At 45.3% G+C, this 12,734-nt stretch overlaps 1 protein-coding gene across 1 annotated transcript in view; it reads left to right on the top strand.

Moving 5' to 3' along the window:
- The window catches only part of DOCK1 (dedicator of cytokinesis 1), a 495,771-nt gene that overhangs the window by 413,717 nt on the left and 69,320 nt on the right, over positions 1-12,734 (top strand). The gene's annotated exons all lie outside the window — the stretch shown is intronic.

Genomic DNA, 12,734 nt, shown 5'->3' on the forward strand with positions numbered 1-12,734 from the left:
GGGATCTTCCCGGACCGGGGCACGAACCCGCGTCCCCTCCATCGGCAGGCGGACTCTCAACCACTGCGCCACCAGGGAAGCCCTGGAGGGCGCTTTTTAACATCTGTTTGATCAACAAGCTTTATTTTCTGATGCCAAGAAACAGATGAGAGCCCTGGCTCCCTCCTGAAATAGGTGAAGAACTCTCCAACAATCTGTGTAGAGGACAGATCAGAACTGAAGCACAGCTTTGCAGAGGTTGGCAAGACTTTCTGTTAAGGGCCAGGTACCTTTGCAGGCATCAGTGTTCAACACTGCCTTTGTCGTGCGAAGGCAGCCATAGAAAATCCCTCAATGAAAGGATGTGGTTGTGTTCTAAGAAAACTTTATTTATACCATCTCACTCCCATTAGAATGGCTACTATCCAAAAACAAAAACGTAAAAACCCAAAACAAAAAAAAAGCAAGTGTTGGCAAAGATGTGGAGCAATTGGAACCTTGAACGGTTGGCCAGGATGTAAAATGGTGCGACCACTGTGGAAAACAGTGTGGAGGTTCCTCAGAAAACTAAACGTGGAATTACCACCTGACCTAGCCATTCCACTTCTGGGTATAGACCCAAAAGAATTGAAAGCAGGGACTTGAAGAGATTTTTGTTCACCCATGTTTACAGTCGCATTCTTCACTGTAGCCAAAAGGTGGAAGCAGCCCAAGTGCCCATCCATGGATGAGTGGATAAATAAAATGTGGCCTTATCCATACAATAGAATATTATTCAGCCTTTAATAGGAAGGACGTTCTGACACATGCTACGACATGGATGAACCTTGAGGACATTATGCTGAGTGAAGTAAGCCAGACACGAAATGACAGACATTGTAGGATTCCACTTCTGTGAGGTGCTTAGAGTAATCAAAATCCTAGAGACAGGGCTTCCCTGGTGACGCAGTGGTTGAGAGTCCGCCTGCCGATGCGGGGGACGCGGGTTCGTGCTCCGGTCCGGGAGGATCCCACGTGCCGCGGAGCGGCTGGGCCCGTGAGCCGTGGCCGCTGAGCCTGCGCGGGAAGATCCCACGTGCCGCGGAGCGGCTGGGCCCGTGGGCCGTGGCCGCTGGGCCTGCGCGTCCGGAGCCTGTGCTCCGCAAAGGGAGGGGCCACAGCGGTGAGAGGCCTGCGTACCAAAAAAAAAAAAAAAAAAAATCCTAGAGACAGAAAGGAGAAGGGTGTTTGCCAGGGGCCAGGGGCTGGAGAGGGTAGAGAGTTCCTGTTGAATCAGGACAGAGTTTCTGTTTCATGAAAAGAGCTCCGGAAATGGATGGTGGTGATGGTTGCACAACAATGTGAACATACTTAATGCCACCAAAACGTGCGTACATTTAAAAATGGTTAAGATAGTCAATTTTGTGTTACATGTACTTTACCACAATTTTTTTAAAGCCTTTATTAAAAAAATCAAAAAACTTTATTTACAAAATTAGGCTGTTGGCAACCTTGCCTTGAAGGATGGGAGAAATAGTTGTAGGCGGCGTGGGAAGAAACCAGGGGTGGGTGTGTATTATACGGTTACGGGTGTCATAACCGTAATTGATGCTGTTCATGAGAAAACTGCCGCATCACAGACATGGAGACGTCAGAAAAGCCTGGTGAGGTCTGTGCTAATAACCCATTTTCCGTAGAGCGACCCGCCCTGAACCATCCAGCCCCATCAGGGGCGGAGGTGCTTCCTGAGCGTTAGCCCGGGCTGTGGAGCAGGATGTGCTTTGAGGCCGTGATGACCCATGAACTCTGTGTACGGCGGGCACTTGCTGCCCAGAGGAGTTAGGAAAGAGTTTGACAAGAGAATGTGTTTCAAGTCTTTGCTGTAAAGTGCCTTAAATGTTAAGGGTCTTAAACCTGGGAAAAATTAGAAAACATTCTAAAAATAATAGGGGCCACTTTGAAAAGGCTACACGCTGTAGGATTCAGCAAAATGACGTCCTGGAAAAACCAGATCTATGGAGACAGTGAAGATCAGTGGCTCCCAGGGCCCCAGTGGGAGGGGAGGATGGACAGGCAGAGCACAGAGGGTTTTTAGCACAGTGAAACTCTTCTGTATGATACTGTAATGGTGGAAGTGTGTTCTTGTATATTTGTCCAAAGCCACAGAATGTCCAGCCCCAGGAGTGAGCCCTAATGACACTCGGCACTTTGGGAGATGATGATGGGTCAACGTAAGGCCATCAGTTAGAACGCCGGCACCGCCCTGGTGCAGGATATGTCAGTCGTGGAGGAGCCAGCGGGGATGGGGAACTCTGTGTACAATGCATTCGATTTTGCTGTGAACCTAAAGCTGCCCTTAGGAATCAAGTCTGTTGAAAAATAACAACAACAATAATAATGTGGGAGGGGGGCAGGACGGGGGAGAGCGGAAGCAGCCGTGAGCAGGAGGTGGTAATTGAAGCTGAGTGAGGAGTACGGGGGTCTCTTTTGCTGTCTACTTTTGCGTACGTCGGAAGTTTTCCTCGATGCGGTGTAAAAGGAACAGAGTTGCAGGGTTATACCGGTATCATGCTGACCTCACTGACTGACGCGCCTAAGGAAGGTGGCATAATTGTGACCAGTTGTCACCTTGATCTAAGCCTACTGTAAGGAACATGGACTTTTGCCCCTCTGAGCTTTCGTTTCCTCATTTGTAAAATATTAGGTAATTCATACCCCGCGAGACTTGGGCATCACACACAGCGACGTCTTGGAAGTAACAACACTGCCTGGAACATACAGGGTGCTCAGAAGATCCTCCCCAGCAAAGCAGCAGAAAGTTAGGGGGGTGGTCAGGTGGCAGAGGCAGAGAGCGGTGGTGGGTCCCGCCGCTTTCAGGATGTCTCGCCTTCAGCCCGCAGTGGTTCCCGCGCGGCACCCGCCGTTCTGGCCGGAACGTGGGACAGGAGACAGACCGTGCATCCAGGGCACCAGCGTGTTGAGCGTCAGTTGGAGCTGCAGACCAGGGCCCACAGATGTCTGCTCCGGGAGACCCCCCAGCAGGGATGAGACCTTCTTAGTCTGGAGCAGACCCTCCCCGGGGATTCTCTGTATTCCTGGGCCTCATGGACTGAGCCCACTTCTCCCAGAGCTGGCCAGCAGAAAGGTTCAGAGCAATTTGCATTTTAGTTAGGCGTCTGATGGATGTCGAAGGCTTATTGATCTGCAAAAGAAGTGAGGAAATCTCATGCATTCAGGAAACGAGGGTGGCTGACCCTTTTGCCTTTCTTCAGGGCCCCCATGGCCTACCGTCAGAGGTGCAAATTCTGCACCTTGGTGTCTCCAGCCTCTCACGGCCCCAGCCAGCTCTTCCAGCCTCACCCCCAGAAAGTTCTCATGACGCTGGTCTTCCCACTGCTGCCCAAGCTGCAAAGACTGGGGGCGGGTCCCACCAAAGCCCCCCACCTTCCGTGCATCGCTTCTCCTCGAGACACACCAGGGTCTTTCCTAGAAGTCACTTCTCTGTGCTCATGTGGTCTTCGTTCCTCACCCAAGATCCCACCAGGGGAAGTGGCTGATGCTGTTTAGACACTGACTTGATGCCATGCTGCTTGTGGGAGATGCCAGGAGCCCGATCAGCTGGAGGAAAGCATCCATCCCTTGGAATTGAAGTGACAGCCTCTGCACCTCTTTCGTCACTTCACCTGAAGTTGCCTCTCCTTCCCAGCATTCCTGAATGATGCGGAAATCATTTTCAGGCAAATTTCCAGCTACGATTCCTTGACTTATTGTTCTGCAGGGATAGGCTGTGTCGCTTTACATCTGTTGCCTTTATTCTAACCACCTTGGGCAAAACACTTTGTTAAAAGATGCAGATTTTTTTTCCCCCCAGAGCGACTCTTATGTGAATGCCAGAGGTATTTAAATGCCCTCATACTGAACTGTACAATCTAATTATATAGCTTAAAGTAAGTTTAGAGAAGGAATAAGAGAAGCCCCGCAGCGTCACCATTTGAGAAATGGGGCTTTGCCTTGCACTGGAAGCTCAGGGCATCTCTCGATAGATGTATTTCTCTCTGTAGTAATAAGGCCTCTCATCTTCCAGTTTCATTGGCAGCAAACACTGGGTAACAGAGATACAGAAATGCCTGTGGCCCTGTCATAATAAAGTCATTTCAGGGACTGTAATTGTGCCAGGAGCTTCTAGTAGTTAAATCGGTTTCTGATTATGTTGCGCGTTCTAAGTTCCCTTCTTCTCAGTTAACACATAATTATTTAGGACTGGGCTCCTTTGGTTGCACAGCACACATTGCTTTCCAATAGGTGGCTTTGGGGGACGGTCCCCTGCTGGAGCTCACGAGGCAGCCTTGGCCCTTTGGTGCAGGGATACAGTGCGGATGTGGGTGAGAGGCAAGGCCGGGGGATGGCTTCTGGAAAATGCCTGTGGTTGGGAGACTTGGAAACCCGCAGCTGCCTCCTTCTCAGAGCCTCGCCCCTCCTCACCCAGCCTTCTCCCGAACACATGCAAAAGTCGAGTCACAGGGCTTGTGTCCCCTTTTTACCAAATGCAACTTACCATTTTGTAAAGTGTCAGCCGAGGTCATAGTGTTCAGATGACTTTGAATTATGTGGCAGTACATCTTCCTTACCTTTAATCTCAAAGGTAAAGAAAAAAAAAAAAAACCTGAGATATAAAGTTCAAGATAGTTTAGAGGCCCCATAGTTTAGTACCTTTATGTGTTGGTTGAAAATAGGAGAATCTCAAAAACTTGGGCACCTTTTGAAGGTCTTCTAGCCAAATGTTTACGTGGATGTAAAGAGAGAGAGAGAGATGGATGGGTAGATAGATAGATAATAGATAGATGGTTAGGTAGATGGATAGATGGATAGACAGATAGGTAGGTAGGTAGATAGATGATAGATGGATAGATGGATGGATGGATAGATAGGTAGGTAGGTAGGTAGATAGATCGATAGATAGATGGATAATAGTTGATAGAAATAATTAGATTAAAACTGTAATTAGATATGTCTCTGTGTGTAGCCAATTAAACTCGTATTTGACACCATCAGGAATTATAGCGCAGCATTTTGTTTCCAGTGGCAGCTCACTGTAGTTAAAAGTCCATGTAGAAGAGAAGGAAGTCAAGGAAAATTTCCTGGGCTTTTTTGTTTGTTTGTTTTTAATTGTATGAGCTTTGGGAATGAATGATCTCTGTGTCACCAGGCCCCCAGGTTATTTTAAATGGGTAATGTTGTGACGAGAGGGGTAAAGGTGGTGACTTTGGCTCTCTGGAGACAGGAAGGAGTCGGTTACCAAGCAGAGTGAGATGGAGTTCTTTCCATGGAGCCATTAACAAGAAAAGGTGCAGCCATTTGTCTGGAATAATTTCAACGTCTACAGACAGTACATGTAGACCTTAGGGCTTCTGAATCGTTGCCTGTGGCTCTCCCTACATTATTTATTTTGTGTGTTTGGTCTTACCTTTAAAATGTTTAGATTATAAATAAATCCTTTCATAGATTAAAATGATTGCAAAGAGCTCTGTGAAATATTGGCTTGCCCTTTTTCTTCATCATTTTGACCGTGTGGGACAGCATCCATGAAAGCATTTAGTTCTCACACCAGTAGCTTCGTTTTTTAGAAATTACTTCATTCTCGTGGCTCAGAATGAGACATGACTTGCTTGGGTCACATCTCTTCCACTCCCTCTCTTTTCTGGCAGAGTCAAAGCAACACCTGTCTCAACTGCTCCCTGCCTTCCACCCGCCATGTTCTCTGTCCCCTCCCTGCAAGCATCTCGTTCTCGTGTTCTTGGGAGCTGGGAACATTATGAACAGTAGGCATGACCTCTATTCACTGGGTCCTGACATTTATGTACAGTAACGTTGGATGGAGAGAATAAAGACCAATGCGGATTGCCAGAGGGTGGATCCCCCCTCCCCTCTAGAGCAGGCTCTGAGTGTGTGTGTGTGTGTGTGTATGGGTGTTTGTTTGCGTGGTAGGAGTTCCTGGACATACCACTGGCTCTGAGACATCTGTTAGTGCAGTTATAAACTGATGCTCCCTTAGATCAGAACATTTCTAAATATGCACAGTGGTAAGATGTGCTCTGGGGGATCCTGATGTGTAAAAGACGAGGTTCCCTCCATTAAGGAACTAGCTCCAGAAGTAGAGGGGAGCAATGCCCAGCCATAAATGCCAAATGCCTAATGAGAAATTTGGTTATCAAGAACCTCTAAAGAGCTGAACCCCACAGTGGAAAATCTGCCTGGAATTCAAGGACTCCAGGGAGAGCCGTTGGCTACCAAATATTCTAGCCTCCCTGAGCCCTCTGATGTGGGTCAGGGCTTGATCTTCTGGGCCAGCTCATCCATCCATCAGCCATCCAGCCAGCCGTGCGTCCATCCGTCCGTCCATCCGTGCACCCATATTCATCCATTCATTCTTTCCTGTGGCTCATACATAGTAAACATATGTGATGTACCAGCTGCCAATTTGGCATTGCAGACACGTGGGTGAATAAACAGGACCATTTGGGAACAGTCTGGAGGGCTTCTCTGTCCTTGAGTGCAACTCCAGCGGTGGCCGGCGTGGACAGGGTCACCAGGGACGCAGAGCAGAGCCCGCTTGCACCCCATCCTCCCTCTCATTGCTCCCCGACAGAAGAGACTTGCTCTTCCCCTCTGCTGAGCTGGGCTGAAAACCTTCATTTCAGACTAGTAAGGCATCCTGCTGTCCAGTCGCTGATGCTTTCCATAATCTTTGACTGAAAGCAGATTGTTACACACACACAAGTTTCTAACGTGATCTTCATACTTGCAGAGCAGAGCCCGCTTGCACCCCATCCTCCCTCTCATTGCTCCCCGACAGAAGAGACTTGCTCTTCCCCTCTGCTGAGCTGGGCTGAAAACCTTCATTTCAGACTAGTAAGGCATCCTGCTGTCCAGTCACTGATGCTTTCCATAATCTTTGACTGAAAGCAGATTGTTACAAGTTTCTAACGTGATCTTCATACTTATTTCCCTCCGTTTGATGGTTATTAGAAATAACGCATGAATTACAGCAGATATTAAATATTCTTACCTAAAAGTTAGCCTCTGTTTGTTTCTTTTTGCCTAGTTAATTGATTTGTGTTCAAGTGGACTTGGAACATTGCTAAGATTTTAATCCCATCAAGTGTGAAAGGTAGGATGGGGGCTTCCCTGGTGGCGCAGTGGTTGAGAGTCCGCCTGCCGATGCAGGGGACGCGGGTTCGTGCCCCGGTCCGGGAAGATCCCACGTGCCGCGGAGCGGCTGGGCCCGTGAGCCGTGGCCGCTGAGCCTGCGCGTCCGGAGCCTGTGCTCCGCAACGGGAGAGGCCACGGCAGGGAGAGGCCCGCGTACCGCAAAAAAAAAAAAAAAAAAAAAAGTAGGGTGGAATGTATGTGTGTCCTGGACACACACGCTCTGCAGAAGTGAGGTGGCCCTTGATACCTGTAGCCTGAGTGGCGCACCTCTGTTGCAGCATTGATGATGGTTTTTATTTGATCATCCCTTTAGTTTTTCCCCTACAACTTGTATTCTGTGTTATTTGGGTTTTTGTCCTGGCTTTTTAAAAAATTTATAGCGACTCTAAATTACAGAATCTCTCTCAGCACTGCTTCTTCTCAGTTGTCAGTTCATTAAAAAGTTTTTGCTCAGCCTTCATATTATTTCAGCATGGCATCTTTTTTTTTTAAGTCATTTTGAGCAATATCTTTATTTAACTAGCTGAAATTGTTCCAGAGCTTAATTAGAAGTAGCATATTGCAGCTGTTTGGGTGCTATCTTGAGGCACAATAATTAGCCCGTAATAATAATGCATGTCCAAGTGAACTTGTCGTTATTGTCATAGAGGGCTGAAGAGAGTGGCTTCCTTAAAGCTCATAAGGACTCTGGGCTGCACCAGCGAACGGCCAATTTCTGAAGCTGAAGGAAAAGTTAAGGGGAAAAAGACAATGTCCCCGGCCGTAAGCCTAGCGGTTTTGTGCTGTATGACGGCCCCTCTCCGCCCCGTGACAGGAGGTTGTTTTCCTCCACTGACACTTGGGGCATTCCTCCGGTTGCTGGGCCGGTGCAGCGCACATCCCCAGGCGCTATGGAGCACAATGGCCAAGGGTCACCCGGGCCGGGTAGAGCACCTTCTCTTGAGCCATGCATCCCGTACTTCTGAGGACCGGACACGACATGGGCAACCTCAGCCCAAGACTGGAGGGCTGATTAGGGTTGCCAGGCGACCTGTATATTTGAGGCGTATCCTGAATCTGGTGATTTTGCCCTGGTCCTGGCTTTATTTGTCAGGATGCCCTCAATGCCCGGTATTCGGCCTTTTTTTCAATAAAGTAAGAAATTCAGCCAGAAGAGCTATTTTTCCAGTTTAACTAGGCATCTTATAGTGGCAGAATCTGGCCACCCTATGGCTGATGGATGTGCTGCTTCCCACTCCATGCTCCCGGTTAGTGGACAGGCCAGCACGCCACGCCCCTCCGTTAATAGTCACTTAGAGCACCTATTCCTCCTTTCTGGTTATGTCTTAACATCCTCAGGGAAGAATTCAGATAACTCCGGCTGCAGTTTTCTTCAGCCACTAAGATAGCAAACTGTGGCACAGGTCATTTGTCATACTCGTTTGGGTCCTGGATCCCTGATAGGTCTCTTAATGAAATGATGTCTGGAAATCCTCTTTCTTTGAGCTATGCCAGAGAAAGCTGCATGATAGCGGGTGTTGGACAGGAGGTGATGGTGAGAGGTGGTGATGGAGACCTCCTTAAAGCCCCAGGTGGACCTTCCCTCTCTCCCTCCTTCCAGGCTAACTGGCCTTTAGTGGCTCTGGGACTGTCAGGGCTGGGGAGCGTCTCCAGGCATGCGTAGCTTAAGAGATCCTGCTGTCAGAGAGCATCAGTTCCTAGTAAGTAACCTAGATTTCTCTTACACTCTGGCTGCTTCCTGCTGTCTAAACAGAGGAAGTGTAACGAAGTTTATTATCTGCGACCTAATGCTAATTCCTCTTGCGTCCTGCCTTTGTGCAAAGGGAGAAGGGTCATTTGAAAAGAAGTATCAGGACTAAGCTCTGTTGTTGTAAACACTCTCCAGAGTAATAAAACAAATCTACTGAACAAACAACCTTGTGAAACACTCAGTACTCTGGAGTCATTTGTGACAACCCTGAGTTGTATAATATATTTCATCACAGAAAAGGAAAGGTCAAGGTATGGAAGGGTGTGATATTTGGTCCTGTGTTCTTAACATCGTACCTTATCAATGAATCAGTGAATTAAAATTCCTGCTAAAACTCTTGTCAAATTACTCTCATATCTACTAAAGCTTTTTCATTTTATTTAAACAAGTAAACAGTGACTAAAATTAGCATTTGGCGTATAGGACAGATGATACCGAAGTAAGCCATACGTCCAAGCTTGACGATATTTCACCTATCGATAAAAAAAAAAAATGTTGCCTGCCATATCAGTAAACAAAGAATATTGCAGCCATCGAGCCATCACATTATAGCCACCCCGTGGTGAGCCCTGAGTGAACTCAGGATGAGAAAGCACAGGATACTGGCCCCGGATAGCTGAGGTGCATATCAAAGGAATGATTTCAGTGAGCCCAGACTCTTGTATCTTCCCATATATGAAAAACACTAAATTCCTTAACTTGAGATATCTTATTTTCTTTTTCTTTCTTTCTTTCTTTTTTTTTTTTTTTTTTACTGGAGTATAGTTGCTTTACAGTGTTGTGTTAGTTTCTGTTGTACAAGGAAGTGAATCAACTATATGTATACCTATATCCCCTCCCTCTTGGACCTCCCTCCCACCGCCTCCTCCAGCCCACCCATCTAGGTCAACACAGAGCACTGAGCTGAGCTCCCCATGCTATACAGCAGGTTCCCACTAGCTAATCTATTTTACACATGGTCATGTATGTATGTCGATCTTAATCTCCCAATTCATCCCACCCTCCCCTTCCCCGCTCCGTATCCACATGTCCGTTCTCTAGATTTGCATCTCTATTCCTGCCCTGCAAATAGGTTCATCTGTACCATTTTTCTAGATTACACATATATGCATTAGCATTTATTGTTTGTAGATTTTTTTTAAAATTCCACATCTTTATTGGAGTATAATTGCTTTACAATGGTGTGTTAGTTTCTGCTGTATAACAAAGTGAATCAGATATATGTATACATATATCCCCATATCCCCTCCCTCTTTCGTCTCCCTCCCACCCTCCCTATCCCACCCCTCTAGGTGGTCACAAAGCAACAAGCTGATCTCCCTGTGCTATGCGGCTGCTTCCCACTAGCTATCTATTTTACATTTGGTAGTGTATATATGTCAATGCTATTCTCTCACTTTGTCGCAGCTTACCCTTCCCCGTCCCCATGTCCTCAAGTTCATTCTCTACGCCTGCATCTTGATTCCTGTCCTGCCCCTAGGTTCATTAGAACCATTTTTTTTTTTTAGATTCCTTATATATGTGTTAGCATACGGTATTTGTTTTTCTCTTTCTGACTGACTTCACTCTGTATGACAGACTCTAAGTCCATCCACCTCACTACAAATAACTCAATTTCGTTTCTTTTTTATGGCTGAGTAATATTGCTTTGTATATATGTGCCACATCTTCTTTATCCATTCAACTGCCAATGGACACTTAGGTTGCTTCCATGTCCTGGCTATTGTAAATAGTGCTGCAATGAAATTGTGGTACATGACTCTTTTTGAATTATGGTTTTCTCAAGGTATATGCCCAGGAGTGGAACTTCAGGATCATATGGTAGCTCTATTTTTAGTTTTGTAAGGAACCTCCATACTGTTCTCCATAGTGGCTGTATCAATTTACATTCCCACCAACAGTGCAAGAGGGTTTCCTTTTCTCCACACCCTCTCCAGTATTTATTGTTTGTAGATTTTTTGATGATGGCCATTCTGACGGGTATGAGGTGATACCTCATTGTAGTTTTGATTTGCATTTCTCTAATGATTAGTGATGTTGAACATCTACTCATGCGCCTCTTGGCCACCTGTCTTCTTTGGAGAAATGTCTATTTAGGTCTTCCACCCACTCTTTGATTGGATTGTTTGTTTTCTTGATATTGAGCTGCTTGTATATTTTGGAGATTAATCCTTTGTCAGTTGCTTCATTTGCAAATATTTTCTCCCATTCTGAGAGCTGTCTTTTAGTCTTGTTTATGGTTTCCTTTTCTGTGCAAAAGCTTTTAAGTTTCATTAGGTCCCATTTGTTTATTTTTTTAACATCTTTATTGGAGTATAATTGCTTTACAGTGGTGTGTTAGTTTCTGCTTTAGCAAGATCCTTTTTGACCCACCTCCTAGAGAAATGGAAATAAAAACAAACAAATGGGACCTAGTGAACCTTAAAAGCTTTTGCACAGCAGAGGAAAACGTAAACAAGACTAAAAGACAGCCCTCAGAATGGGAGAAAATATTGGCAAATGAAGCAACTGACAAAGGATCAATCTCCATTTGTTTATTTTTGTTTTTATTTTCATTACTCTGGGAGGTGGCTCAGAAAAGATCTTTCTGTGATTTATGTCCAAGAGTGTTTTTCCTATGTTTTCCTCTAAGAGTTTTATAGTGTCCGGTCTTACATTTAGGTCTTTAATCCATTTTATTTTTGTGTATGGTATTAGGGAGTGTTGTAATTTCATTCTTTTACATGTAACTGTCCAGTTTTCCCAGCACCACTTATTGAAGAGACTGTCTTTCCTCCATTGTATATTCTTGCCTCTTCTGTCAAAGATAAGGTGACCATAGGTGCGTGGGTTTATCTCTGGGCTTTCTATCCTGTACCATTGATCTATATTTCTGCTTTTGTGCCAGCACCATACTGTCTTGATTTTTCTAGCTTTGTAGTATAGTCTGAAGTTGGGCAACCTGATTCCTCCAGCTCTGTTTTCCTTTCTCAAGATTGCTTTGGCTATTCGGGTCTTTTGTGTTTCCATACAAATTGCAAAATTTTTTGTTCTGGTTCTGTGAAAAATGCCATTGGTAGTATGGCAGGGATTGCATTAAATCTGTAGATTGCTTTGTGTAGTATAGTCATTTTCACAATATTGATTCTTCCAATCCAAGAACATGGTATATCTCTCCATCTATTTATGTTATCTTTGAGTTCTTTCATCGATGTTTTATAGTATTCAGAGTACAGGTCTTTTGCCTCCTTAGGTAGGTTTATTCCTAGGTATTCTTTTTGTTGCAGTAGTGAATGGGACTGTTTCCTTAGTTTCGTATTCAGAGTACAGGTCTTTTGCCTCCTTAGGTAGGTTTATTCCTAGGTATTCTTTTTGTTGCAATGGTAAATGGGGTTGTTTCCTTAATTTCTCTTTCTGATCTTTCATTGTTAGTGTATAGAAATGCAAGACATTTCTGTGCATTAGTTTTGTATCCTGTAACTTTACCAAATTCCTTGATTAGCTCTAGTAGTTTTCTGGTGGCATCTTTAGGATTTGCTATGTTATAGAATCACGTCATCTGCAAACGAGGACAGTTTTGCTACTTCTTTTCCAATTTGTATTCCTTTTATTTCTTTTTCTTCTCTGATTGCTGTGGCTAGGACTTCCAAAACTATGTTGAATAATAGTGGCAAGAGTGGATGCCCTTGTCTTCTTCCTGATCTTAGAAGAAATGCTTTCACTTTTTCACCACTGAGAATGATGTTTGCTGTGGGTTTATCATATATGGCCTTTATTATGTTGAGATAGGTTCCCTCTATGCCCACTTTCTGGAGAGTTTTTATCATAAATGGATGTT

The sequence above is a fragment of the Physeter macrocephalus genome, chromosome 20 (genome assembly GCF_002837175.3).
Source record: "Physeter macrocephalus isolate SW-GA chromosome 20, ASM283717v5, whole genome shotgun sequence".
In the NCBI taxonomy this organism is placed as follows: domain Eukaryota; kingdom Metazoa; phylum Chordata; class Mammalia; order Artiodactyla; family Physeteridae; genus Physeter; species Physeter macrocephalus.